At 47.5% G+C, this 12,963-nt stretch overlaps 1 protein-coding gene across 1 annotated transcript in view; it reads left to right on the forward strand.

Annotated features, from left to right (window-relative positions):
- Window positions 1–1,884: 1,884 nt before the first annotated feature.
- Window positions 1,885–12,963, forward strand: part of LOC126035548 (ankycorbin-like) — a 352,600-nt gene continuing 341,521 nt past the window's right edge. Inside the window, exon 1 of the mRNA XM_049794190.1 lies at window positions 1,885–1,963. The gene's annotated coding sequence lies outside the window, so the exon portion shown is untranslated. The remainder of the gene's footprint in view (window positions 1,964–12,963) is intronic.

Genomic DNA, 12,963 nt, shown 5'->3' on the forward strand with positions numbered 1-12,963 from the left:
TGCTTTCTGCCAAAGGCTCCAGGTAGGGCCATTCTCCCCAGCCGCAGTGTAGAGCACACTTTTAATATCTTGTCCTGTCCGGACTGGCCCAAGAGCTACTGCGTGAACAATCTCCTGCTTAATCTGTTCAAAGGCTTGTCATTGCTCAGGGCCCCATTTAAAATCGTTCTTCTTCCAAGTAACTTGGTAAATAGGACTTACAATTTGACTGTAATTTGGAATATGCATTCTCCAAAAACCCACAACACCTAAGAAAGCCTGTGTTTCCTTTTTATTACTCGGTGAGGACATAGCTGCTATTTTGTTGATGACATCCACAGGGATCTGACGACGCCCATCTTGCCATTTTACTCCTAAAAACTGGATCTCCTGCGCAGGTCCCTTGACCTTACTTTCTTTTATGGCAAAACCAGCCTTCAGAAGGATTTAGATTATTTTCTTCCCTTCCTCAAAAACTTCTTCTGCCGTGTTGCCCCATACGATGATGTCATCAATATATTGCAGGTGCTCTGGAGCTTCACCTTTTTCTAGTGCAGCCTGGATCAGTCCATGACAAATAGTGGGGCTGTGTTTCCACCCCTGGGGCAGTTGATTCCAGGTGTACTGGACGCCCCTCCAAGTGAAAGCAAACTGAGGCCTGCACTCTGCTGCCAAAGGAATGGAGAAAAATGCATTAGCAATGTCAGTTGTGGCATACCACTTAGCTGCCTTTGATTCCAGTTCATATTGAAGCTCTAACATATCTGGCACAGCAGCGCTCAGCGGTGGCGTGACTTCATTCAGCCCACGATAATCTGCTGTTAGTCGCCATTCCCCATTAGATTTCTGCACGGGCCATATGGGACTATTAAAGGGTGAGTGAGTCTTGCTGATCACTCCTTGGCTCTCCAATTGGCAAATCAGCTTATGGATGGGGATCAGGGAGTCTCGGTTGGTGCGATATTGTCGCCGGTGCACCGTCGTGGTAACAATTGGCACCTGTTATTGTTCAACCTTCAGCAACCCCACACCTGAAGGGTCTTGGGAGAGACCCAGCAGGGTAGACAGCTGTTCAATCTCCTCCGTCTCCAATGCAGCTACACCAAAGGCCCACCGGTACCCCTTTGGGTCCTTGAAATACCCCCTCCTGAGATAATCTATACCAAGGATGCACGGGGCCTCTGGGCCAGTTGCAATGTGGTGTTTATGCCACTCATTCCCGGTTAGACTCATTTAAGCTTCCAATACGGTTAGGTCTTGGGATCCCCCTGTCACACCAGAGATACAGATGGGTTCTGCCCCTTTATAACTTGATGGCATTAGGGTACATTATGCACCAGTGTCCAGTAGAGCCTTATATTCCTGTGGGTCTGATGTGCCAGGCCATCGAATCCACACTGTCCAGTAGACTCGGTTGTCCCTCTCCTCCACCTGGCTGGAGGCAGGGCCCCTCTAATCCTGGTTAGAATATCCATTACTCACTTTCTGCACACGTAAATCAGAAGTCCCTTCAAGGGGATCAGAAATGAGATCAGCCCATCTACTGCGTCCGGGGGACTGCTCACGGGAAACTGGAGCATCAGTTTTCCAAGAAGAATTCTCTTTTCTGGTTGCTTTTTCTCGCAACTCCTGTACCCGTGCATCCAAGACTGAGGTGGGTTTTCCATCCCACTTCCTCATGTCCTCTCCATGGTCACGCAGGTAAAACCACAGGTTAGCCCATTGTGTGTACTTTCTCTCTCCTCTCTCTTGGGCAGAGGAACGCTTACTCCCAATAACTGCGATGCGGGCCTGTACAGGTGAGGAGGAGGACAGATCCACTTTGAATTGCTGGAACTCTCGGGACAACTCCTCTACAGCTGAGACACAGGCCCGTAGGGAGGAAGAGAGACTTCCTTCGTATTGCCGGAGTTGGACAGCCAATTCATCCACCGTTTGTCCATAGCCTTCTCTCCAGGACATTACTGCCAATGAGTTGGCATAGGTTGGTGGTGCACTTTGTAGAAACTTCCGCCACATGGGTTGTGTGCATTGGACTTCATCTGGATCTGTGGGTGACTGCGCATTTTCTGGATCATTATAAATCACCTCCAGCACAGCTAATTCTCTCAGGTACTGGATACCTCTCTCCATGGTGGTCCACTTGCCTTGGTGACATGTAACTCCATCCCTGAAGGGGTATCTTTCCTTTACACCTAACAGAAGTCGCCTCCAGAGGCTGAGGACTTGTGTTTTTCTCCCAATCGCCTTGTCGATGCCCCCTTCCCTAGACAGAGATCCCAACTGCTTGGCTTCCTTACCCTCTAATTCCACACTACTAGCCCCGCTATCCCAGCATCGGAGCAGCCAGGTAACAATGTGCTTGCCTGGGTGGCGGCTAAAATCTTTTCGCATGTCACGCAACTCACTCATGGATAGGGATCGGGTAATTATTTCAGGTTCTGCCTCTACCTCCTGTTCTCGCGATGACCCTGGTTCATCTTCATCTCTCACTAAGCGAACTGATTTCTTTGTGTGTTTCTTTTTCTGTACAGGGGCGACTGATACTGGCACAGGTTGGTTCTCTGGTTTAGCTGAAGTGTCTGTCACCGGGGTAGGGGTAGTCATGGTACCTGTTGTCGTGGTATGGGCAGCCACGGTGCTTGTTGTCGGGTTTGGGGTAGCCACGGTGCCTGTTGTTCTGTTTTCCATCTTTTCTCCCTGAGGGTGCTGCCTCGTATCAAGCAGTGTTTGGTAGATACTGGCCAGGGCCCAGCACAATGTAGTGAGTTGTGTGTCTCTGGGATAGCCACAGCATTTTTCTTTCAAATATTCTATCACTTCATGAGGGTTCTGTAGTTGTTTGGGAGTGAAATTCCAAGTCACTGGAGGTGAGAAGTTCTCTAGATACCTGCCCATATCCTCCCACATGCCGTGCCACCCATGAGTATCCAGCTTTGGGGGAGATCTCTGAGTGGTACTCTTAAAGAGCCTGTTTGTAGCCCTAAAGAAGACCTGAAACATATTCAGGAGGCATAGCACTAACAGCACACTGGCTTGCGCATCCCAAGGATATTCAAAATTCTCAAAAGCTGTTGTAATTAGTCGGAAGGAGAAAAGGGAGGTGAACGGACGGGGGAAGGTATCCCCCCCTAATTTCCCCATGGATTGGGTGTAATTACCAATAAAATCCGACAGAAGGCGCCCAAAGTATGGAAATGTTATCACTGCCTCATACAGATACCAGCTTAACCTCATGACCAGTGATGTAATCATTTCATAAGTCGACATTGCCCAGTACAGCAAAATGATAATCCCAATCACTCTCCCAGAGATGAGATACGCAACTACAGGCAATACATAGAGCATATCAGAGCTTACAAAATGCCACCATGTAAACAAATGAAACAACATTGTGACTAACATCTATTTATCGAAGAAATGTGTTTGGCAAATTTGTTTCAACACGCTCTGGCCAGCTCTGTCGTTATCTCAACCCTTCTGTCCCACGTTGGGTGCCAAAAAGGACTGTCGTGGTTTCAACCCAGCCGGTAACAAAGGACCACACAGCCGCTCGCTCACTCCTCTGCCCCCCTCCGGTGGGATGGGGAGGAGACGGAGGAGAGAAAAAGAAAAAGAAACTGGAACCTCGAGGGTTGAGATAAAGGCAGTTTACTGGGACAAACACAAAAAGATTACAACAACAACAACGGCACTAATGAAAAAGTATACAAAAAGAGTGATGCACAGTGCAACTGCTCACCACCCGGGACCCGACGCTCCGCCACTTCCCCCACCGAAAACAGAGACCACCCCCCGGCCTGCTCCCCATTTATATACTGAGCATGATGTCACATGGTATGGAATAGCTCCTTGGCTAGTCCAGGTCAGCTGCACCGGCTATGCCCCCACCTCCCAGGTTCCTGTAAAAATTAACTCTATCCCAGCTGAACCCAGGACATTTGCTCATCCTGGTTTTCCCAGTGCCCATAAAAATGGTATTACTGCATTCAATATTTGTTTTTCAGGAATATCTGCATCTTTATCATTCTCACACTGAGTCAGCAAACGTATCTGTGCCTTCCAAGCATTTTCTGGGGGAATATGTAACTATACAGAATTTTCAGAGAAAGTAATTTGCGCATTCAATTTACATAATAAATCTTGCCCCAACAGTGGCAGGGGAACCTCTGGCATATGGAGAACAGAATGAGTTACTGTAGTAGTTCCAATTGTGCACTCCATTGGTTGCAAAAATGATTTTAGAGTCCTTTTCCCAGTGGCACCAATTATACTAGTTTTGATTTTACTTAATGGTCCCTTGCACTCTGTTAGTACGGAATGTGTTGCCCCACTATCTATTAAAAAAAATCTATTGTTTCATTCCCCAGCTTCACTGGAACAAGAGGATCGGCTATAGAAACTTTGATAGATTCCACCAGTCCCCTGTAGTCCAACCCAATCTCGGTCATGACCCCAACGACTTCCCCTGTCCCTCTTTCCTGGCTATTTGAAAGGCATGGACATTCCTTTCTCCAATGGCCTTCTTGCTTACAATATACACACTGATTAGGTCCTAAAGGGGTATCCCACCGATTCCTCCTCAAATTTCCATGGCCACTTCCTCAGCCCCTAAATCGACTTGGTGAATTTCTTCTGCCTCTTCCTCTACCTCTCTCTTGTGTGAGAGACTGAATTGTTATCTTGAGCCATTTGTCTCAAAGATTGTTAGGTGTGAGGGACTGGACTGTCATCTCAAGGAACTGTGAACTGTTTATCTCAAGCCCTTTGTCTCTGAGATGGTTTCCTGGTTTCAGCTGGGATAGAGTTAATTGTCTTCCTAGTAGGTGGTATAGTGCTATGTTTTGAGTTCAGTATGCGAAGAATGTTGATAACACTGATGTTTTCAGTTGTTGCTAAGTACTGTTTAGACTCAAGTCAAGGATTTTTCAGCTTCTCAGCCCCAGCCAGGGAGAAAGCTGGAGGGGCACAAGAGGTTGGCACAGGACACAGCCAGGGCACCTGACCCAAACTGGCCAACCGTGTATTCCATACCATGTGACATCCCATCTAGTGTAGGGACTGGGAAGTGGGGGCAGGGAATTGCCGCTTGGGGACTGGCTGGGTGTCGGGCGGCGGGTAGCGAGCAATTGCCCTGTGCATCATTTGTACATTCCAATCCTTTTATTACTTCTGTTGTCATTTTATTAGTGTTATCATTATCATTATTAGTTTCTTCTTTTCTGTTCTATTAAACTGTTCTTATCTCAACCCGCGAGTTTTACTTCTTTTTTTTCCTGATTTTCTTCCCCATCCCACTGCATGGGGGGGAGTGAGTAAGCGGCTTCATGGTGCTTCGTTGCTGGCTGGGGTTAAACCACAACAGTCCATTTTGGCGCCCAACGTGGGGCACAAAGGGTTGAGATAACGACAAACCTGACCAGAGCTTGTTAAAACAAATTTGTTATAAGCATTCATTATATTGGACTAATAGTCGCTGGTCATTATGTTGATTTATGTGTTCTTAGAGTTGTTGCTCTGGTTTTTAAAGCTCTGTTATGTATCACCTTGCTTGCTGTATGTAGTTCCTCTTCTGCTGCTTATCATCTGTGGGAGGTGGATTAAGGTTTTCACTTTGATGTATGGTATAACACCAGTTTATGGTATGATAAAGTCATCGGCTGTGGGATTAATCCCGTATTTGCACTTAGCATTGTCACCTTTATACAGTGGGAGCCATCTGTGGGAAGCTATTAATAATTACACCATTTACCTTTCCTCCATGGAAAACCAGTCTATGGGTGGGGTACCTCTCTTCCCCTCTCCTTTCTCCTTCAGTCCAGTTACAATGGTGTTTGAGAATTTTGAAAAATTTGAATACTCCTGGGATGTTGGGATTAGCACGGTCCTAGCACTACTGCTAGGAATTAGCATACTTCTGAATGTGGTTCAGCTCTCGTTTAAGGTTAAACAACTATTGAAGAAGATCACCCAGAGATCTGCCCCAAGGCTGGATAATTATGAGTGGCAGGGTGTGTGGGGTAGTATGGGCAAGTACCTAGGACAGTGGGCACCTCCAATGTTTTGGAAACTCACCCCTGAACAAATGCAGGATCCAGAAGAACTAGTAAAATATTTGGAAAAGGTATGCTGTCACCCCGGCAGCTCCAGAGAGATACAAATCACTGCAACGTGCTGGGGCCTGGCCCATGCCTATCGAGCCCTGTTCGACACCACTCAGTACCCTCAAGGGGAAGATAAAGTCTCTAGACCTAACAACAAAACGATGAGCACCACGGCCACTCAAACCTTGGCAACGGGTGCTGTAACCCCTCCAGCCCCGGCAACGAGCATTGCAAACACCCAGACCTTGGCGACAGGCACTGCAGTCCCTCCAGCCCCAGTGATGAGCACTGCTGCTACCCAAACTTCGGCGACAGACACTGCGGTTATCCAAAACCCGGTGAGCGATACTGCAACTGAACCAGCGGACCAACCTGCACCACTATCAGTTGCCCCCATACAGAAAAAGAAATATACAAAAAAATCAGTTCGCTTAGCGAAGGATGAAGGTGAATCAGGGTCATCACGGGAACAGGAGGAAGAGGCAGAACCAGAGGTAATAACCCAGTCCCTATCCTTGAGTGAGCTGCGGGATATGCAAAAAGATTTTGGCCGCCATATAGGTGAGCATATTATCACCTGGCTCCTCCGATGCTGGGACAATGGGGCTAATAGCTTGGAATTAGAACGTAGGGAAGCCAAGCAGGTGGGATTGCTTGCCAGGGAAGGTGGCATTCACAAGGCAATTGGAAAAGGGACACAAGCCCTCAGCCTCTGGAGGCGACTCCTGTCAAGCGTGAACGAAAGGTACCCCTTTAAGGAAGATGTTATATGTCAATCAAGCAAGTGGACCACCATGGAGACAGGTATCCAATATCTAAGAGAATTAGCCGTGCTATAGACGATTCATCATGACCTGGACAGCCCACAATTACCCAAAGATCCAGACAAAGTCCAATGCACACAACCCATGTGGCGGAAGTTTGTACGGAGCATACCATCATCCTATGCCAACTCACTGGCAGTAATGTCCTGGAAGGATGAAGAGGCACTGACAGTGGAGGAAGTGGCTCGCCAACTCCACCAATATGAAGAAAATCTCTCCTCCTCCCTACAAGCCTGCATTTTGGCTGTGGAGAAGCTGTCCCAGTCCCAGGATGTCCAACAAATCAGAGGATATGCCCCACTCACCACTTGTAAGGACCAATGTCTCAGCTATTAGGAGCGAGCGTTCTTCTGCCAAGAGAGAGAATATAGAAGGTACACACCGCAAGGTGCCCTGTGGTTTTACCTATGTGATCATGGAGAGGACATGAGGAAATGGGATGGAAAACCTACCTCGGTCCTAAATACACAGGTACGTGAGCTGCAAGGAAGAAAACACCACAAAAGGGGATTCTACCAGGAAAAATGCCACTCCAGTTTCCAAACAGAGTAGAAGGGCTGATCTTATTTCTGATCCTCTTGAAGGGAATTCTGAGCCAATTTTATGAAAAGTGACTACTGAATACTCTGACCAGAATGAAAGGGGCCCTGCCTCCCGCCAGGTGGAGGAAAAAGATAACTGGGTCTATTGGACTGTGTGGATTTGATGGCCTGGCACGTCAGACCCACAGGAGTATAAGGCTCTAGTAGACACCAGTGCACAGTGCACTCTAATGCCATGAAGTTATAAAGCGACAGAACCCATTTGTATTTCTGGTGTGACAGGGGGATCCCAAGAGTTAAATGTATTGGAAGCTGAAGTAAGTCTAACTGGAAATGCAGGGCAGAAACACCCCATTGTGACTGGTCCAGAGGCTACATGTATCCTTGGTATAGATTATCTAGGAGAGGGTATATTAAGGACCCAGAGGGGTATCGAAGGGCTTTCGGTATAGCTGCCTTGGAGACAGAGGAGATTGAGCAGCTGTCTACCCTGCCTGGTCTCTCTCAAGAGCCTTCGATTGTGCGGTTGCTCAAGGTTGAAGAACAGCAAGTGCCAATTGCTACCACGACGGTGCACTGGCGGCAATATCGCACCAACCGAGACATTCTGATTCCCATCCACAAAATGATTCGCCAACTGGAGAGCCAAGGAGTGATCAGCAAGACACGCTCACCCTTTAATAGTCCCATATGGCCAGTGCAGAAGTCTAATGGGGAATGGAGATTAACAGTTGACTATCGCGGCCTGAATGAAGTTACGCCACCGCTAAGTGCTGCCGTTCCAGATATGCTAGAACTTCATTACGAACTAGAGTCAAAGGCAGCCAAGTGGTATGCCACAATTGACATTGCTAATGCGTTTTTCTCAATCCCTCTGGCAGCAGAGTGTCATCCACAATTTGCCTTTACTTTGAGGGGTGTCCAGTACACTTGGAATCGATTGCCCCAGGGGTGGAAACACAGCTCCACCATTTGCAATAGACTAATCCAGACTGCACTGGAGAAGGGTGATGCTCAAGAACACCTGCAGTACATTGATGACATCATCATATGGGGCAACACAGCAGAAGAAGTCTTTGAGAAAGGGAAGAAAATAATCCAAATCCTTCTGAGAGCCGGTTTTGCCATAAAACAAAGTAAGGTCAAGGGACCTGCAGAGGAGATCCAGGTTTTGGGAATAAAATGGCAAGATGGACATCATCAGATCCCAATGGATGTGATTAACAAAATAGCAGCTATGTCTCCGCCGACTAATAAAAAGGAAACACAGGCCTTCTTAGGTGTCGTGGGGTTTTGGAGAATGCATATTCCAAATTACAGTCAAATTGTAAGCCCTCTCTATCAAGTGACCCAGAAGAAGAATGATTTTAAATGGGGCCCTGAACAACAACAAGCCTTTGAACAAATTAAATGGGAGATTGTTCATGCAATAGCTCTTGGGCCAGTCCGGACAGGACAAGATGTTAAAAATGTGCTCTACACTGCAGCTGGGGAGAATGGCCCTACCTGGAGCCTCTGGCAGAAAGCACCTGGGGAAACCCGAGGCCGTCCCCTGGGGTTTTGGAGTCAGGGATACAGAGGATCCGAGGCCCGCTATACTCCCACTGAAAAAGAGATCTTGGCAGCATATGAAGGAGTTCGAGCCGCCTCAGAAGTGGTTGCTACTGAGACACAGCTCCTCTTAGCACCCCGACTGCCAGTGCTGGGCTGGATGTTCAAAGGGAAAGTTTCCTCTACGCATCACGCGACTGATGCCATGTGAACTAAGTGGGTCACACTGATCACACAACGAGCTCGCATAGGAAACCCCAGTCGCCCAGAAATTGTGGAAGTGATCACAGACTGGCCAGAAGGCAAAGATTTTGGAATGTCGCCAGAGGAGGAGGTGGCACATGCTGAAGAAGACCCGCTGTATAATAAACTGTCAGAAAATGAGAGGCAATATGCCCTGTTCACTGATGGGTCCTGTCGCATTGTGGGAAAGCATCGAAGGTGGAAAGCTGCTGTGTGGAGTCCTACACAACAAGTTGCAGAAACTGCTGAAGGAGAAGGTGAATTGAGTCAGTTTGCAGAGGTGAAAGCCATGCAGCTTGCATTAGATATTGCTGAAAGAGAGAAAAGTGGCCAGTGCTCTATCTCTATACTGACTCGTGGATGGTGGCAAATGCCCTGTGGGGGTGGTTACAGCAATGGAAGCAGAGCAACTGGCAGCACAGAGGTAAACCCATTTGGGCTGCCACACTGTGGCAAGATATTGCGTCCCGGCTAGAGAATCTGGTTGTAAAAGTGCATCATGTAGATGCTCACGTAGCCAAGGGTCGGGCCACTGAAGAACATTGAAAGAACGAACAGGTGGATCAGGCTGCCAAGATTGAAGTGTCTCAGGTGGACCTGGACTGGCAACATAAAGGTGAGCTATTTTTGGCTCAATGAGCCCATGATACTTCAGGCCATCAGGGAAGAGATGCAACATATAGATGGGCTCAAGATCGAGGGGTGGACCTGACCATGGACACTATCGCGCAGGTTATCCATTGTCATGGTTTAACCCTAGCCAGCAACTAAGCACCACGCAGCCGCTCACTCACTTCCCCCATCCAGTGGGATGCGGAGAAAATCAGGAAAAAACCCTAAAACTCCTGGGTTGAGATAAGAACGGTTTAATAGAACAGAAGAGAAGAAACTAATAATGATAATGATAACACTAATAAAATGACAACAGTAGTAATAAAAGGATTGGAATGTACAAATGATGCGCAGGGCAATAGCTCACCACCCGCTGACCAACACCCAGCCAGTCCCCGAGTGGCAATTCCCTACCCCCCCCTTCCCAGTTCCTAAACTAGATGGGATGTCACATGGTCTGGAATACCCCGTTGGCAAGTTTGGGTCAGGTGCCCTGGTTGTGTCCTGTGCCAGCTTCTTGTGTCCCTCCAGCTTTCTCACTGGCTGGGCATGAAAAGCCGAAAAATCCTTGACTATAGTCTAAACAATACTGAGCAACAACTGAAAACATCAGTGTGTTATGAACATTCTTCGAATACTGAACTCAAAACATAGCACTGTACCAGCTACTAGGAAGATGGTTAACTCTATCCCAGCTGAAACCAGGACAGTATCCACCCCTTATTCGATACCATTGACGTCACGCTCAGTTCCCATACCTTTAGTTACATCCTGATTAATCATCACCACCTTTCCATCCCTTTGAGACATATGAACAATGAGATATATAAGTATACACACACAGAGATATCATTCCTTTAGTTCATGAGTTATGTTCATAAAATGTTTCTTGAGTTCATTTAGTTTCCGACTCTGGTCTCCATCTGTCATACCAGTCTGTCTGGGCAGGAGGGATGGTGCAAAGTCCTCTCAGTCGGTAGAGCAGAATTGGGCTTCAGTGCGGTGTGACGAGCAGATGACATCTCATGCAGCAGGAGGATGGTGTGCACCGCTGGATTGTTGCATGCTGGAGTCAGTTCTGGTTCTATCACTACTGCGCTTTGCTCAGTTTTATCACAGTTCTTTCTTGCTAGATCTAAGTGATTCTTACTATAGTACTATGGATATAGCATATAACAATTATAGTAATGATAACATACAGTGGCAGAGTTATATAGCAACTACTATCATACAGTTTAATTCTGGCTATTCTCACCTAAAATCAAATCCCCTTGAGGCACACATCGGACTTCCCCATCTTTTCCCATCACCCACCAAGTGCACCCAGGCCCTTCAGCAAAAGCAATCCCACGAGTGGGTTTACCTTTGCCTGAGGCAGGAGTAACCCAGACTGTTTTCCCTAACATATTGTTCATGTGCACTACAGGGACTTTATCCCCTTCTACAGTATGTAAAAATTCTGACTGGGCAGGGCCGCTCCAATTGGCAGATCCTCTGGTGTTGACTAACCAGGTGGCTTTTGCTAAATGTGTATCCCAATGTTTGAAGTTTCCAACCCCCATTGCTCTCAATGTAGTCTTTAACAGTCCATTGTATCGTTCAATTTTCCCAGAGGCTGGTGCATGATAGGGTATATGATACACGAACTCAATGCCATGCTCTTTGGCCCAGGTGTCTATGAGGTTGTTTCGGAAATGAGTCCCGTTGTCTGACTCAATTCTTTCTGGGGTGCCATGTCGCCACAAGACCTGCTTCTCAAGGCCCAGGATAGTGTTCTGGGCAGTGGCATGGGGTACAGAATATGTTTCCAGCCATCCGGTGGTTGCTTCCACCATTGTCAGCACATAGCGCTTGCCTTGGCGAGTTTGTGGGAGTGTGATATAGTCAATCTGCCAGGCTTCCCCATATTTATACTTCAGCCATCACCCTCCATACCACAGGGGCTTTAACCGCTTGGCTTGCTTAATTGCAGCACATGTTTCACATTCATGTTTCACATTCATATCCATGGTCAGGTCCGCCCCTCGATCTCGAGCCCATCTATATGTTGCATCTCTTCCCTGATGGCCTGAAGTATCATGGGCCCACCGAGCTATAAATAGCTCACCCTTATGTTGCCAGTCCAGGTCCACCTGAGCCACTTCAATCTTGACAGCCTGATCCACCTGTTCGTTCTTTCAATGTTCTTCAGTGGCCCGACCCTTGGCTACATGAGCATCTACATGACGTACTTTTACAACCAGATTCTCTAGCCGGGACTCAATATCTTGCCACAGTGTGGCAGCCCAAATGGGTTTACCTCTGTGCTGCCAGTTGCTCTGCTTCCATTGCTGTAACCACCCCCACAGGGCATTTGCCACCATCCATGAGTCAGTATAGAGATAGAGCACTGGCCACTTTTCTTTCTTTCAGCAATATCTAATGCAAGCTGCATGGCTTTCACCTCTGCAAACTGACTCAATTCACCTTCTCCTTCAGCAGTTTCTGCGACTAGTCGTGTAGGACTCCATACAGCAGCTTTCCACCTTCGATGCTTTCCCACAATGCGACAGGACCCATCAGTGAACAGGGCATATTATCTCTCATTTTCTGGCAGTTTATTAAACAGCGGGTCTTCTTCAGCATGTGCCACCTCCTCCTCTGGCGACATTTCAAAATCTTTGCCTTCTGGCCAGTTTGTGATCACTTCTAAAATTCCTGGGCAACTGGGATTTCCTATTGTGGTGGGTTGACCCTGGTTGGATGCCAGGTGCCCACCAAAGCCGCTCTATCACTCCTCCTCCTCAGCTGGACGGGGGAGAGAAAATATAAGAAAAGGCTCGTGGGTCAAGATAAGGGCAGTTTAATAAAATGATAGCAAAGGTCACGCACGAAAACAAAGAAAAAACTAATGATGTTACTCTCTACTTCCCATCAGCAGGCGATGTCTGGCCACTTCCCGGGAAGCAGGGCTCCAGTACACGTAGTGGTTGCTCTGGAAGACAAAAATGCCCCCCCCTTCCTTCTCCCTTCACTTAGCTTTTATATCTGAGCTGACGTCATATGGTATGGAATATCTGTTTGGTTAGTTTAGGTCAGCTGTCCTGGTTATGTCCCGTCCCAAGATCT

Source organism: Accipiter gentilis, chromosome W, assembly GCF_929443795.1.
Source record: "Accipiter gentilis chromosome W, bAccGen1.1, whole genome shotgun sequence".
Lineage (NCBI taxonomy): Eukaryota > Metazoa > Chordata > Aves > Accipitriformes > Accipitridae > Astur > Astur gentilis.